This window comes from Canis lupus, chromosome 25, assembly GCF_048164855.1.
Source record: "Canis lupus baileyi chromosome 25, mCanLup2.hap1, whole genome shotgun sequence".
NCBI lineage: Eukaryota > Metazoa > Chordata > Mammalia > Carnivora > Canidae > Canis > Canis lupus.
In genome coordinates, this window is record NC_132862.1 from 23327524 (window position 1) to 23342608 (window position 15085).

General features: G+C 32.4%; 1 protein-coding gene across 16 annotated transcripts in view; it reads left to right on the plus strand.

Moving 5' to 3' along the window:
* The window catches only part of SOX5 (SRY-box transcription factor 5), a 996739-nt gene that overhangs the window by 269303 nt on the left and 712351 nt on the right, over positions 1-15085 (plus strand). For all 16 annotated transcript variants that reach the window (XM_072798660.1, XM_072798680.1, XM_072798683.1 and 13 more), the window contains one exon: positions 475-571. The gene's annotated coding sequence lies outside the window, so the exon portion shown is untranslated. The remainder of the gene's footprint in view (positions 1-474; positions 572-15085) is intronic.

The following is a 15085-nucleotide window of genomic DNA, read 5'->3' on the forward strand; positions in this document are numbered from 1 at the left end:
AGGACCTCTGAGGATACCTGAAGATCTCTCATAAATCATTCCAAGAACTAAGAATTTATCTTAATGTTGCCTGTCCTAAAGCATCCACAGGATGTTTACATGAAAAATAGATAAAACGAACAACTTCTTGAGGAGACTAATATATATGAATATAGGCACATAACATAATTTATATGCATACATGTTTTTAGACTAATTCTGGTAGCATTAAACAGTGTCAAATTAATGCTTTTTTCCCGTAAAATAACTATTATATTTAGATATATTTTATATACATGTATGTAAATTTACATATAGAAATTTATTTTGAAAACCTTGGAAAGAAACTTTGGAAATCTGCTTCCAAAAGTTCTTTTTTGTTTTTGTTTTTTTTTTTTTGTTGTTTTTGTTCCAAAAGTTCTATGTTGATACATTTACTAAAATGGAACAATGCACTGTTAATGGTCTACTTTTGTGTTTTTTTTTTTTTTTTAGCATTCCTCTTGCTGATGACACAATTCCTGTGTGAATCTGTTTACAAGATTCTGAAAGCTGAACAGAGAATTTGGGCACTGCACTGGGTAGGAAAAAGGTATATTTATAAAATACATAAATACACATCTTTGAAAAATTGAATACTATATTTACTGTTTCACAAAAATGAAAATTTAAGTGCTTTCTCTTATTTTTAATTTATAAGTAAAATATATGACATGCATATAAAACTAGTACATAGTCTTTTATATTCAAGTGACAACTGGATTTGTAATTATAATTTGGAAACTCATTATGAAGGTAATGTCTCTAAACTGGCAGATGATAGCAACATTTCTTTTATTTTCATTTTCTTAATGAGATACACTTTTCTTGAAGTTGCAAAAGCTTTTTTTCTCCATTAAAAAGTGTTTTTAAAAACATTTGTTCCTACTTTTTAGTTGTTGTAAAAGAACTATTTTGGGTCACAAAGGGTAGGTCACCCATTTTACAAAAACTTCCATAGGCTATCAAGTACCCCAGAGTATGTTTTTGTAAACACATAAAAAATGCAATTTTACTCAAGCAAAACAGATATTTTCCAGGAATATTAGCAGAAATATTTAGTGGATATCTGTCAGTGCATTTATGAAATGCTTATTTGTCTTTTCAAAAAAGTTATACTCTGGGAACAGGAACTGAAAGTTTGACCACAGACCTAGTCTTGAAAATCCTTTTATATTCCAATGACTGACTATCATGTGGGTGACAGCAGAAAGATTCGAGGTAAGGGATTTTTTGTTTAGAGGTTGTCACTAATAAGATGGAAAAGGAATTCTTTCTGTTTATTCTTAAAAGGAATTCTAGAAACACGGTCTTTTGCATTGTGAACTAAAACTTATTTATTCACTAATTCACTCTTTAAAACAAAAAAAAAGATTTTATTTATTCATGAAAGACAGAGAGAGAGAGAGAGAGAGGCAGAGACACAGGCAAAGGGAGAAGCAGGCTTCATGCAGGGAGACTGATGTGGGACTTGATCCCAGGACTCCAGGATCAGGCCCTGGGCTGAAGGTGGTGCTAAATCGCTGAGCCACCTGGGCTGCCCCCACTAATTCACTCTTAAGAGCTTATGACTTACGTGTCTGAAACTTCAAGTTCATTGGTGAAAACCTTTAGAATCAATCATAGTTGTTATCTTATTAAAAAATTAATTGTTAAAACCTAAATTATATTCTTAAAGGATTTATAAATAAGACTTCATATATTTGCAGACAAATGAAATGATATAATATGGAAGAAAGCCTAGTGAGTAATGGATTTTTATGCTAACAGAAGTGGAATAAGTAACAAATGGATTATTGCAAATATGAAACTTCTGTAGCTTTACAAGTGAAAACACCAATATCAATATAATTAAAAGGCAAATGTAAATCTGGGCTACTTCTAATAAGTTTGGCCAACATCACATGTAACGAGTTGTTCTCAGAAGGCACTAACATCTTAATTTAGAAAGATAAAATGTAAGAGCAAATAGTTAATGTGGAATGCAATTCTAATACAATACACTAATAAAAGAAATGCATGGTTATGGCTTACTTAGTATCTAACCAGTAAAAAGTGGTTTGGAATGATAATTTTTAAAAATTTTTAAAAAACCTTTTTTTTGATAATTTTTTAAAAAATATTTTATTTGTTTATTCACGAGAGACCGAGAGAGAGAGAGAGAGAGAGAGAGAGGCAGAGGCACAGGCAGAGGGAGAAGCAGGCTCCATGCAGGAAGCCTGATGTGGGACTCAATCCCAGTACTCCAGGATCAGGCCCTGGGCTGAAGGGGTCACTAAACTGCTGAGCCACCCGGGTTGCCCGGAATGATAATGTTTTAATAAATGTGTGGGGAGATAGGCTTTCAATAACTGTTGGAAAGGGTTATATTTGTTCAACTTTCCAGGAAGTGATTTGGCCATCTCTGGTATTAACCCTAAATGTTAACAAAGCACTCTATGCAACATTTCTACCCCACCAGTTTGGAAAACATTTGGTTACAAGTAATCCAAAATAGTTTTTTAAATAGATGGAAATTTGTATTTTCTTTTTGTGAAATCTGTGTAGCCAGCTTAGAGCTTGTTGAGTGGTTCCATGGTCATCAAGGACCCAGATCCTTCATCTCTTGTTCTGTTACTCTGAATATGAAACTTACCTAGTGTTTTAGAATATCCAGAATTGGTATTCCAGACATCATGTCCATGTGCTAGCAACAGGAAGGGAATAGGAGAAGATCATGCTCCCTCCCAAAAGAAAATCTTCTGAAAGGTGTTCACTCCCCTTCCATTTACATTCCATTGGCTAGAACATAGTCATACAGCAATGTCATACTTAAAGAAAAGCTTAAACCATAGTTTTTATTCTGAAAGATAAATCTAGGGAAGTTATAATGGTAGAATAATTAGAGAATAGATACTAGGGCCCAATTAATAGTATTTGGCAGTTTTACTTCCAGGAATCTAATGTAATGAAACAAAGAAAGAAACAAAATTTATATAATTATATTTATTCGTTTTCATATATTTATAATGGAAAGAATTTGAAATTGACTAAATTGTCCAGCAGTGGAGCAGTAGTTGAATAAATTTGACTGCATTTGTATTATACAGTCAATAAAATATTTTTAAAGAAATTTTAAACACACATGAAACTATGCATAAACAACCTATACTGAAGATATATTGTGTCTCTAAATTTATGTGTGTACATATGTACATGCACACACGTACACTCACTTATACATATGTTATAGATACATAAAAATAACAGAAAAAATACCTGTAAGTAGTACATCAAACATTATTAGCCGTAGATCATGAAATCATGAGCAGTTTTAATTTTCTTCCCAGTTTACACAATTTTTCAAATAATGAGTATGATTTCATACTAAAATTTGAAAATATAAGATGTATGGGATTCCAAAAGGCTTACCTAAGTTGTTTAGTGTTCCTGTTAAAAATACAAAATATGTCTATTCAAGGAGAAATGAATAAGGTTAGTACCCAACATTTTTTATTTTTTCCTGATGTCAGGTTTCAATAAGCTTTTCTTCTCAGTAGAGCCACACAATCACTCAGAAATCTTGACCACATTGCAACCAGTTTCCTCTTTTAGGTTAGGGCAGAGTGAGATACTGGGTTCAATGGCATGGGACAAACACATGAAAGTTGTTGGTAATCATGCCTATTTCAAAAAGGCAAAGAGCAAAACTTTAAAGACTTCTTTTATGTGTGAGTGAAAGAGGTTGAGTATTGTAGTTCTGGATTAAGAATGTTTCCTTTTTTGTGTGTTAAAGGATTTTAAAAAGTATTATGTTCAAAATATTAAAGGAGGTGCACCTGGGTGGCTTAGTGGTTGAGCATCTGCCTTTGGCTCAGGGCGTGATTCTGGAGTTTTCAGATCAAGTCCCACATTGGGCTTCCTACAGGAAGCCTGCTTCTCCCTCTGCCTATGTCTCTGCTTCTCTCTCTGTGTTTCTCCTGAATAAATAAATAAAATCTTAAAAATATATGTATTAAAGGAGTTAGAATTTAACTCAAAGCTAAGTGAAAAATCAAATCAGAGAGCAATTCATCAGAAATTCTTTGCAGAAATTAGAGTGAGAACATTTTCCCCCCTGAACCTAAGCTGACTTTTACTCTTTGGAATTTATAAGAGAATTATAATGTTGAGAGGCATAGACTTTAGAGACACATTGTTTGAATTGTTCCTGTTTGTACCACTTATGGCTGTCTACTGTTGGGGATATTCCTTAACCACTCATTCCTCATATGTAAAATGTAAATAATAATAGAAGACACTATGCCAGGGGGTGAATGGGTGATGGGCACTGAGGGGGGCACTTGACGGGATGAGCACTGGGTGTTATTCTGTATGTTGGTAAATTGAACACCAATAAAAAATAAATTTATTATAAAAAAAGAAGACACTATGCCCTGCAAATATTTATCACATGGACACTGGTGTAACTACACTGATTAAAGAAAATGGACTTTAAAGTCACAACCATTGTTAAAGATAGAATGACTTTGTAAATAACTGAAGTTTCAATTCAATAGGAAGATAAAATAATTTAAAATCTAAATGCCATGATAACATAATCTCAAAATATATTAAGGTCAAATTGTTAGAACAGCAAGGAGAAATAAGCAAACCCACAATAGCATTTTAACCCACTCCTTTTAGTAATTGATGGAATAAAGTAGACAGAAAAAATCAGTTAGGATAAAGAGTTGAAAGACCAGCTTAAATTTGACATCATAGGCATATACAGAACCTTGCATACAACGGCAAAACATATGTTATTTTGAAGAATGCATGGAAAAATTACAAAATTTGACTATATGCTATGTCATAAAATAGGTCTTGACCATTTTCAAAAAATTGGAATTGTACCAATTTCACTAGAAATCAAGTTGCACATAAATGTAAAAATATATGGCTGGAAATAAGTTTCAAGATTCCAAAGAAATCACAGTAGTAATTTTAAATATTTTAAAAAACAAATTGAACTTCTTACATGTGACAATTATAGAATGCCTGTAAGAAATGCTTACTGTGAAAAATCATATTTTAATAAATGTACTAGGAAAAAGAAAGATTGAAAATAAGGAGGCATCTCAAAAAAGTAAAAAACTCAAACTAATAAAAATAAGAAGTTAATTAAAGCAAGAGCAAAATTAACAAAGTGGGAAATAGTCATATGAAGAGGGCCAAGAAAGCCAGAAATTGATAGTTGCAAAAGATGAATGAATTTTCCAGTCCTCTCATGAGACCAATCTAGAGAACAAGTGATAAAGGGTAAATAACCAACATCAGGATTGACAAAGGAATCATCGTAACAGTTGTGTAACTATTAAACAGACAATAATGAATATTGTAAACTTCATGTTATCAACTTTACATTGGTAATTATGAAGAATTAGATAAATTTCAATTCCAAGAATTGATCAAATTCCTGGAAAATAAAATGTAGCAAAATTTACTCAGAAGGAAATGGAGAACCTGAATAGTTCTGTAGCTATTAAGGCACATTAAGTTACTAATCAAAAATCTTCCTACAAAAAATTCCAGACCCAAGTGGCTTCACAGACAAATTCAAGGAAGAAAGAAGTCTAATTTTACATAAGTTTTTTTCATAAAATAGAAGTGATATTTCCAAACTTACTTTATAAAGATCATGTAACCTTGATATCAAACTTGACAAGTATGATATGAAAAAGTACATTTATAGGCAAATTCTTCTCATGAATATAAATGGAAAAACCATCAACCAAATGTTACCAAGCCAAATTCAGCAATATATAAAAAAGATCATTAGTTATGACCAAGTTGGTTTATTACAGAAATTCTAGGTATGCTAACATGTAAAAAAAAATCAATCTAGGTAATACAGATTAAAGAAAAGTATCATATGATCATTTCAGTTAATACAGAAAACATTTAATGACATTCAACATCGATTTCTGATTTTTAAGAATTTTTAGAAAGCTAAAAATAAGAAAGCACTTCCTTAATGTGATATAAAATACCTATAGCAAATAAAAGTTATTAGAGTAAAAATTGGACGTTTTCCTTTTGTGATCAAGAACAAGACATGGATATTTTCTATCACTATGCCTATTTAGCATTTTTTCGGGTGATGCTAGCCAATGTAGTAAGGCAGGATAAAGAAATAGAGTTATTATTGGAAAAGAAACAACCAACTGTCATATTGGCAGATAAAATGAATTAAAAAGACTGATTAGCAAGTTTGATGCATACAATGCAATATACAGAAATGAACTGTATTTCTACATACCAGCATCACTTTTTACTTATTTTTTATTTTTTTATTTTTAGGATTTTATTTATTTATTTGGGAGAGGGAGAGCAAGCACAGGTCTGGGGCAGGAAGGGGCAGATGGAGAGGGAGAAGCAAGCTCTTCTTGCCTAGCAAGGTGCCCCACTGTGGGGCATAGTTCCAGGACGCTGGGTTCATGATCGGAACTTAACCTACTGAGCCACCCAGGTGGAAATGTATCTCTATGGGGAAAATTGTGAAGCCAAAAAAAAAAAAAAAAGATGATTTATTTATTTATTTATTCACGAGAGACACACAGAGAGAGGCAGAAACATAGGCAGAAGGAGAAGCAGGCTCCTCACAGGAAGCCTGATGTGGGACTCAATCCCAGATCCAGAGATCATGCCCTGAGCCAAAGGCAGATGCTAAACTGCTGAGCCACTCAGGTGTTCTAAAAATTGTGAAATTTTAAGAGATATTTTCAAGGCTGAAATAAATGATGTTCATGGATTAAAAGATCCAGTGTTACAGAGATACCCCTTACTGCCAAATTGATTTATTTTTTCTGCTTTCCCCACCACCCAATTGATTTGTAAGTACAGTGTAATCACAAAGAAAATGCCACCTGATTGTCTTGTCTTTGTTTCTATGTTATTTATTTGGATGGTTTTTAAGAGAGAGAGAGAGAGAGAGAGAGAGAGAGAATGTGTGTGTGTGTGTGTGTGTGTGTGTGTGTGTGTGTGGCGGGGGAATGTGAGAAGTTGATTCTAGTGAGCAAGACAAGTAGTTAAGACACTCTTGGAAAAGAAGGAATGGGTAGGAGTACTTGCCCTGCTGATATTATAAAACTGTTACTGAGAAGTGATATTGTGACAGAGGTAGACAAGTACACAAATAAGAGACTAGAGAACTCAGAAATAGACTCTTGCATCTATGGGAACTTTATTTATAATAAAGGTGCTTTTTAAATTGTTTTTATTTTTTAAAGAGTTTTATTTATTTACTCATGAGAGACACACAGAGAGAGGCACAAACACAGGCAGAGGGAGAAGGAGGCTCCATGCAGGGAGCCTGATGCAGGACTCCATCCTGGGACTCCAGGATCATGCCTTGTGCCGAAGGCAGATGTTCAACCGCTGAGCCACCCAGATGTCCCAATAAAGGTGCTTTAAAGCTATAGAAAAATAATGGACTTTTTAATACATGGTACTGGGAAAATTGATTATCCATGGAAAAAAATGAAATTTGCCTCACAACACATACAAAAGTCAATTTCACTTGGTCAAAGTCTAGATGTAAGAGGCAAAAAGAATCTAAGAGACCTAAGAAAATAACTTTATGATTTGAGAGTAGAGAAAGAGAGTAGAGAAAGATCTCTTAAATGAAGAAAGCACACATCCTATATTATTTTAAAATAGACTTTATTTTTCAGAACAGTTTTAGGGTCAGAGTAGTATAAGTAAACAGAACAGAAATTTTTCATATACCACCTGGCACTCCCCAACACGTGCATAGCCTCCTTTATTAACATATCCTACCAGCATCATATGTTTTACAGTTTATAATTGGCAACATCATTATTGCCCAGAGTTCATCATTTACATTAGGGGCTACATGATTTTGTTGTTTATCAGAAAGCACCATAAAAAGAGCGAGAAAAAAAGGAATGGAGTAGTAGAATAAATTTGCAGAACATGATTGACAAAGATAGTATCCAGAATAGATTTTTAAAAACTATAAATCGATGTAAAAATCCAATAGAAAATTGGGCAGAAGAAGAGATCCCAGTGGATAATAGTATGTCCAAATGTCCAATACTAGAAATTGTTTAATATCAGTAGTATTCAAGGAAATACTAAATTAAACTTATAATAAGATCCCACTACATGTGCTTCAAAACAGGATAAACAAAAATGGCTAGCAGGTCAAAGCATTGGCAAGGGTGCAGAACAACAACTGTTTATACAGTGCTTGTTGAGCTATCAATTGGAGCAACCACTTTTGGGTACAATATGTAGTAAAGTTGAAATTTATATCCCCTGCTCAAGCGAGGAATCCTAGATATATATGTCCCAGAGAATTATGTCCATATGTATTTTAGAAGACATGTATAAGAATGTTCACATGAGAAATATTTGTGTTTCCAAACGTTTGACATAATTATCAAGATAGAAATGTATAGAATATTCACAGAATAAAATATTGAAAAGCAAAGAAATACTACTACAAGAGCCAGGGAGTCTTAATCTCTAAGACTAACAAAAGAGGCTGAGCTGAGGGAGGAAGTATTTTTCTGAGGGAGAACTTCTGATTATGGGAGAGTGCCAATAATGTCCTATGTGGTGGTTACATAGGTGTGTGCTTACTTTACTACTTTGCTTTACTACTAAATTATGTACATCTACTCATAATAATTAAGTGTTAAAATAATACAGCAAATAGTTTTGATAGGTTTTAGTTATTTCTTTAGCGGTATATTATATTTTAGGAGGGAAGAATACAGTTGCAAACTGATACACCTTTGAAAATTTGGTAAAATCATTTAAGATGCTTGTAAAGAATTGGAAATGAAGAATAATGGGATAGCAAAATAAGCATTCATTCTTCCTAGTACTTGTTCCAAGAAATGTAATAAAGGATTAAGATATTACCATTAGATTGCATAGAAGCAAAATGTTTTCAAACTATAAAATTATCGTTACTTTATTTATATATATTTTAACATACATTGTAATGTTAAAATATCCTTTTGCACATATCAACAATACCCCCCCCATAAAAGGCTTCATTGAATATCAGATTTTATATTCCATTAACTAAAAGTGACACAAGAAAAACAAACACTTTACATAGGTATTGTGAGTCGAAGATTTTGCAGAGGTAAATTGAGGATAGTAGTTAGTTATACCATTGATGGCAATTATTTTTGTTTTGCTTATCTCTTTCCTGTATCAACATTATTTTAAAATGTCACTGCATTTACAGTTATTTGCTTTAACCATTTAGTTAGTTAATAATTTGTGATCCTAATGTTATTTGTACATGCCTTTTAGTCACCTTTCTCTTTTACTTGCAAATAAGCAAGCTCTTTGCTTTAACTATTTATCAAATCCAATCACTTTTTTCCCTCAGTCACCCTAATCTAGATAGTAAAACTCTTTATTGCTTGAAAAAGGAAAATAATCCCAATATATTGCAAATTGTCAAGTGAGTTCTTTATAATTAAAGATTACTCTGCAATATACAATTTTTAAGGCATTTATCCCGACAGGGTTCACTGGCCTTTGAGAATGAGCCACTTTGTTGACAAATCTATCATCTAAATTGTACAACATTAATGAGAACTCTGAGCAGCACACTCTTACATTTTAATGTAGGTGGCAGTTTAAGGGGAAAAAACAACAACAACAAAAAGCCACCACCAAAACAAAATGCTGAATGTGATTGAAGTTGATTTTGAAAAGGTCTGCCACCTGTGGATAAAAATGTGCATTACTCCAAACACATAGTAATTAAGAAGACTGAAAGGCCATAGGAAAATCCAGTGACCCTCTGAAATAAAAACACTGGTTATTATTTTAAAAAGAAGAAGAAGAAGAAGGCAGATTTTCATAGTCATATAAATACAGGGCTTATGATACTGCTATAACTTGCACAACTAACTGTCCATGCTCTATAACCTCATCCACAGTTTGATAGTACCTTATGGTAGAACTGGTTCAATGCTGGTCTTTTATTTGAAATCCTTGTTTATTAATTAATAACTCATTATGTGATTATATATTTCCTGAACAGCATCACATTTCTATGTCTCATTCTTTTCCATAACACTTTACACATCATTATAGATCATATCTCATTGTTGCACCTTTGATATGCTGAATGTCTCCATTTTGATAAACTTTGGGTTTAGGTTCCTCAAGTTAATGAAATGTCATAAGTAAAAACACACGAAAAGCATGGTAATAGCCTATTTAAATCTAATGGCACTGTACTTTTATAATTTTTTCCTTGACTCAAAATTATTTGTTTAAATGTCTGATTATACTTGATCATCCTCATGTTCTACTTACAAATATCTAATATCCATCTGAATAGCTTTGCATAAAGTTATTAAGCTTATTTTCTGGGTGTTTCAAATATATGTACATATGCACTGGAGGAATTTTATTAGCACAATTTGAATTGCAGAGTTCATTTCAAAATGTACATCAATTTAAGTAATATAATGCAGTCATGTAGAGATACTCCATTGTACTGGTCTTGGAACAAGATATTGCTATTTGAGTAGCTAATGTTGATGTACTTGAAACAGCCCTAAAACACTAGCCTGGTAGAAAATAATGGTCTATGTATAATTCCTATAATTCCTTTGGCTATGGCTCTCCACTTCTTGATTGATAAAGAATGATGAATGAGAATCATTCAAAAGTTATAGGAAAATTAGAGTTTATTACTTTTTAAAGTCAGATGATAATATATATCTTAACAATTTTAACAACGGAGCATTGTTCTCTTATTCAGCAATTGTTTGTAATTAAGAGAATTTTTCCTTCCAAATAAAATAATGCATGAATTGTTGACCAAAAATTTTTTGAATGATGTATGTGAGCAAGTAGTTGCTTATTTGTGTGTCTTTCTTTAGAACACTAAGCAACAAAGCAGTTCTGACAATAATAATTTAATTTGTGAAAAAACCTTGAACCAAACTGTCTCCATAGAACTTTTTCATAATTAGGTTATACATCTTCTCAATGGAAGAAGTCTTGCCCACGGTCACATTCTGTAAATGAAAATACATTTTGCATAAATTAGTGAAGTCAAACTGCTGAGATTCATTATAAAATGTAATAAATATTTCCTAATTTTTAAAGTAATTATGAACCATGATGTTTTTTATTTTCCTAGATGATGCATGTATCTAGGCATCTTTTAGAGAATTAAACATTTTATAGTGAATAACTAGTGTTTTAAAATATGACATGACATAACATAATAAAGAGATGAGATTTGACCTATAATTAGGGAATATCATTTCCTCTTTAAGCTTTTTGATACAAGTGTCATTTTAGACATTTCAAGTCTGTGTGAAAGTAATAGTTTAAGGACAATCTTCTATTTAGAAAAAAGTTATATCAATTCCTATGCCATTACCAACATAAATTCTAGAAGGATTAAAGATTTATATTTTTAATAAAAGACACTATAAGAGTATTAAGAGATAGTGTTGGTGAATATTTATGTAAGTGGAAGGAGGGTTAAAAGTTATTTTTAAGGATTATACCAAAGACAGAAATCCCACAAAGGAAAAATATTGTTAGGATTGATCACATAAACATAAAAGCTTTTTTTGCATCTTAAATGGTAAGACTGATGAACAAAGAGGAACTGAGAAATATTTTTGCAGTATACTTAAGGCTTAATGATATAACATGCCATTTTCATTAAAACTATTGACAATTTTACATATTCAATATATGTAAATAAAATATATTTTAAGCTGCTTAAAATTGATAGAAAAGTAGAAAAAATAATTTGAATATTCAGTTAATATTGGAGATTAAACATATCAAATGTTTGATTTTTATAATTTAAGAAGTGCAAATCAATTGTGAGATCTTAGTTTATTTAGCAAATTAGAAAAGATAAAAAATGACACCATAACCAATGCTGAAGAGACTGCAGTGAGATTAGGCCTGTACTTGACCGGAAGTGTCAATTGTATCCCTGCACCAAAGATTCATTTCACACAGTACACCTTAAAATCTGTTAATGTTGGGGCACCTCGGTGGCTCAGTCCTCTAATTGTCTGACTCGATCTCAGCTCAGGTCTTGATCTCAGTGTCATGAGTTCAAGCCCCATGTTGGAGAGCTACTTATAAAAGGAAAAAAGAAAGAAAAAAATACTCTAATGTTGATGCCTGTGCTTCCAGGAAGTTAGCTAATGTTTTATATATAGTGTTTATAGTAACACAAAATTGAAAACAACCAGTATGGGGCACCAGGGTGGCTCAGTTAAGCATCTGCTTTCTGCTCAGGTCATGATCCCAGAGTGCTGGGATAGAGCCCTGCATCAGGCTCCCTGCTCAGTGCAGAGTCCGCTTCTCCCTCTCCCTCTGCCCCTCCCCCTGCTGTGCTTTCTCTCTCTCTGTCAAATAAATATAAATAAAACCTTTAAAAAAGAAAACAAGCAATATATGAAAAAATTGGCTCTTTATCAAAAAAATTGTGGTGTTTCAGGATGTCTGGGTGGCTCAGTGGGTTAAGCATCTGCCTTTGATTCAGATCATTATCCCAGGGTCCTAGGATTGAGCCCTACATTAGGCTCCCTGTTCCTCAGGGACCCTGCTTTTCCTTCTCCCTCTGCCTGCTCTCTCCCTGCTTGTGCTCTCTCTGCTTCTCTCTCTCTCTCTCTCAAAGAAATAAAATCTTTAAAAAAATTGTGATGTGTGTATGTTATGGAATATTAATTTTATTTAAAAATGTAATAAAAATAAGGATGTAATAACATGGGAAAGCAGACTCTGGGTAATGGTAGACATTTAAGAAATATGTATTGATTGGATATGTGGGTGCATGCGCGCACACACACAGAGGAGTGTATCATGCATAGAACAAAACTTCTGGAAGAACATATGCAAGATGTTGAAAAGACTATACTTACATTAAAGGAATATGACTGATTTTTAAAAATTTTCATCTTTTTACTTGCATGTGTTAGTTGCCTTTCTTTAATATTTTATATTGCTTTTATTTTAAGGAAAATACATATTTTTAAGTATAAGCATCAATGTCATAATTCATATATTAAGGAGCTTTCCTCTTATGTTTTCCTCCTGGAGTTTTATAGTTTCAGGCCTCATGTTTAAGTCTTTATAAATTTTATGTTAATTTCTGTGAAGTGTTGTAAGATAGGGATCCAATTTCATTCTTGTGCTTATGGTTATTCAGCTTTCCTAGTATCATTTATTGAAGAGACTATCCTTTCCCCATTGAGTATTTTTGGCTTCCTTGTCAAATATCAGTTGTCCCTATATACAGGGGTTTAATTGTGGGATCTCAATTCAGTTCCATTGGTCTATGTGTCTATTTTTATGCCAGTATGATACTGTTTTGATTACTGTAGCTTTGTAGCATAGTTTGAAATCAGGAAGTGTGATAATATCTCCAGCTTTGTCCTTTGTTCTCATATTGCTTTGATTATTCAGGTTCTTTTGTGATTCCATGCAGATTTTAGAATTGTTTTTCTATTTCTGTGAAAAGTGCCATGGAATTTGGAGAGAGATTGCCTTAGTACTTTATACACGGTTTTGAATGAGAACATTTTCTCTATACATAGATTGCTATATATCTAAATTCTTTGTTCTGATCTTTGGATTAGGAAAAAATCAAGAGGATCAAAAATTTTTTCAGAATTTTTAATTCATTAAACTAAATTCTACAAGGCTAGGATAAAATGCCATGACACTGCCAACAAGTTTATCCAGTGTTTACTCATAAAATCTCAGTGGTAGGGTTGGGTCACATAGCTTCAGTGTTTATCTGTCTCAGGTCATTGAAGAATTCTTCATGTTGTGCCAACTTTTGCCTTTATGTGAATTCTACTTGGTTCCCACTATCACTGAGAATAATACCCCAGGGATAAGATTTTTAGAATCCTTCGAAAATAAGTTCTAGATCTTATATAATAGACAATAGGCATTATTCTTTACTAAGAAATCTACATTTTGAAAAACATAATTAAATTCTTCCAGGACTGCTCTAGTGTTTCTAGTGACTTTTTTTTAATGAAGCAATTGCCTCATTGTTGTAAGCATAATTCATGTCCATAAATTTGCAGATGTATCTACAGTTGGATTTTTAAAGTCTTCGCGCATTTCCCCCTTTGTTCTCACTTTTATAACTGAAAACCTCAATAAAAAGCAACTATTCAATCCATAAGATGAGGCAATTCATTAAAATAAAGTAAAATATATTTTATAGATTGTTCAAATGATCTTTATTGATTAAAAGAAACTGTGTTATAAAATGAATTCTATGTTCTTCCATTACCCGCACATCTCAGTTGTACAGCTAAATAAGTGAACTTTGGTGCATAACCACTTTTTCTATTCTTAATTTTATCCATACTGATACAAAGTATAAACAAATATTTTAATTTTAGGAATAGGAATAACTTTTCAAAAGTAAATAATATGTTTTTAAAAAGAAAATGTATACATTATGACTAGTAATTTGTTTTTTATTTTTAAAAATATTTTATTTATTTATTCATGAGAGACACAGAGAAAGAGGCAGGAACATAGGCAGAGAGAGAAGCAGACTCCATGAGCCTGATGTGGGACTTGACCCTGGGACTCCAGGATCACACCCTGGGCCGAAGGCAGGTGCCCAACTGTTGAGCCACTCAGGCGTCCCATGACTAGCAATTTAAAAAAGTAATAACACTTATAGAGACTTAATAGAACTCAAGATGTTGATATACCGTTAAATAGCAAATATCAAAGTATTTATTTAATGTCATTGGAATACAGAAGAATAGGATAAGCTGAATAGAAAAGGAAAGTCAAAGCTAATTTTAACCTTTGTATTTAGTAACAAATCATTGTATTTTCAATCATTGTATTTTCTTTATTTCCCCATCTTCCCCTTTTGTTTTGAAAGTATTGTTATTTAAAAGGAAGGAACACTCATGTCAGAATTATATTAAAAATCAAACCTCAAGACTATCTGTGAGGCAGAAATAATCCAACTATTATTTGTGGTATAAAAAAAGTTTTTTGAATAACATCACTTGCCCAGAAG